Source organism: Neofelis nebulosa, chromosome 3, assembly GCF_028018385.1.
Source record: "Neofelis nebulosa isolate mNeoNeb1 chromosome 3, mNeoNeb1.pri, whole genome shotgun sequence".
NCBI classification, from domain to species: domain Eukaryota; kingdom Metazoa; phylum Chordata; class Mammalia; order Carnivora; family Felidae; genus Neofelis; species Neofelis nebulosa.
The window spans coordinates 192,491,464-192,494,069 of NC_080784.1; the positions used below are offsets into that span (position 1 = coordinate 192,491,464).

Sequence of the window (2,606 nt, forward strand, 5' to 3'; positions counted from 1 at the left end):
AAATACTCTGTATGAAACCCAATAGTAGATAAATTTCATTGTACATTTGTGCAAACACAAAGAATGTTTAACACTAAGAGTGAACAATCATGTAAACAAGGGACTTTGGGTAATTATGATGTGTCAATGTATGTTCGTCATCATCAATTTTAACAAATGTACCACTCTCTTAGGAGCTATTGATAATGGGAAAGGCTGTGTTCATGTGTGGGGGCACAGGGGTATAGGAAACTCTCTGTACCTTCCCCTCAATTTTGCTGTGAACCTAAAACTGCTCTTAAAAAAATAAACTCCTAATAAAAAAAATAATAAAATCTAAAATTCATGTCCACTTAATCTTATCTCCAAAACCTATGCTATTTTCATCTCATTAAAACTTGGACTACGATTTAACAATTCTAATTGGCACTGCATTAGGGAGAGAATTCTTATCACTCAAAAGTATGAATCCAATATAAAAAATATCTCAGGTCACTTCTCCACCAGACTCCTTGGTAGCTGTCAGTGGGAGATCCTTGTCATTGTCCCCTCACCTCCTCTAACCCCAAGGAGCCCTAAAAGTCTCAATCATGTGTGAGTATATCTCCATACATGTTGGCCAGGCTGGTGTTCAGAATGGCAATGCCTGCTGGGAGCTCTATCGCCTGGAACACAGCATCCAGCCCAATGGCCAGATGCCAAGTGACAAGACCACTGGGGGAGGAGATGACTCCTTCGACACCTTCTTCAATGAGATGGGTGCTGGAAAGCAAGTGCCCAGGGCAGTTTTTGCAGACCTGAAACCCACAGTCATTGATGAAGTTCACACTGGCACCTACTTCCAGTTCTTCCATCATGAGCAGCTCATCACAAGCAAGGAAGATGCTGCCAATAACGATGCCCGAGGACACTACACCATTGGCAAGGAGATCACTGACCTTGTCTTAGACAGAATTCGTAAGCTGGCTGACCAGTGCGCAGGTCTTCAGGGCTTCTTGGTTTTCCACAGCTTTGGAGGGGAAACTAGTTCCATGTTCACCTGCCTGGTGGAATGTTTCTCTCTCGATTATAGCAAGAAGTTCAACCTGGAGTTCTCCTTTTATCCAACCTCCTATGTTTCCACAGCTGTAGTGGAACCCTACAACTACATCCTGACTACCCACACCACCCTGGAGCACTTTGATTGCACCTTCATGGTAGACAATGAGACCAGCTATGACATCTGTTGTAGAAACCTTGATATTGAACACCCAAACTGTACTAATCTTAACCGCCTAATTAGCCAGATTGTGTCTTCCATTACTGCTTCCCTCAGATGGAGGGAAGCCCTGAATGTTGATCTGACAGAATTCCAGACCAGCCTGATGCCTGATCCCTGCATCCACTTACCTCTGGCCACATATGCCCTGTCATCTCTGCTGAGAAAGCCTACCATGAACAGCTTACTGCAGCAGAGATCACCAATGCATGCTTTGAGCCAGCTAACCAGATGGCTCCAAATGTGATCCTTGCCATGGTAAATACATGGCTTTCTGCCTGTAGTACCATGCTGATGAGGTTCCCAAAGATGTCAATGCTGCCATTGCCACCATCAAGACCAAGTGTACCATTTAGTTTGTGGACTGGTGCCCCACTGGCTTCAAAGTTGGCACTAATTACCAGCCTCCAACCATGTGGTACCTGGTGGAGACCTGGCCAAAGTACAGGCAGCTGTGTGTATGCTGAGCGACACCACAGTCATTGCTGAGGCCAGGGCTCGCCTGGACCACAACTTTGACCTGATGTATGCCAAGCATGCCTGTGTGTACTGGTATGTGGATGAGGGCATGGAGGAAGGAGAGTTTTCTGAGGCCCATGCCTTTGAGAAGGAGTATGAAGAAATTGGAGCAAATAGTGCTGAGAGAGAGGATAAGGGTGAAGAGTATTAACCTGTCTGCTACAATTTTACACTCTGTTGTCCTGGGACTATCTTAGGACTTCTTGGAAGCTGTCCATTGTGGCCCTAACTTGTGAATAAAAGTGATGTTTCTATTTTAAATGTCAAAAAAAGAAATCTCAGTCAAGTTGGTTGTTGACCGAATTATCCAGCAGTATTTTATTTAATACTTAACAGCAAGGATGTATAATTATCTCTGTATAGAAATTGAGGCTCAGAGAAATAATACTGAAGTCCTTAAGCATAAATGAGAAAACTCAGAAATCTAAAACTTTGGGGTCACCAGCTCACAAGCGGTAGAGTTAAGAATCAAACCCAATTCTATCTGACTCCAAATCCCCATGTCTTTTCCACCACATCTGGATGCCTCTTTTGATTTATAATTTGGCCAAAAACTATACCTATATAAAATTGACTGCATCTGGACATATCTAACAGTCCCTTGGACTGCTGTCTTGTATATATCACTGAAAATGATCCATAACTCTCTTTCATCAATCTCCTTTTGGGAAGAACTGTATTTAAATAAACTGACCAAAAAATGAAATGGAAGTTCAGAATGACTGGCACTATAAAAACCAGGAAAATTACAAAGTAAAATCCCCCAGCATCATTCCCCTCTGTCTAACATGTGGACTCTGATGGTCTTTGCCCCCATTCTAGATTAGTTAAGTCAGAATGTGCTTCTCCA

General features: G+C 42.9%; 1 pseudogene; it reads left to right on the forward strand.

Annotated features, from left to right (window-relative positions):
* Positions 1–560: 560 nt before the first annotated feature.
* LOC131507774 (tubulin alpha-1C chain-like) lies at positions 561–1,907 on the forward strand (annotated as a pseudogene).
* Positions 1,908–2,606: the final 699 nt, after the last annotated feature.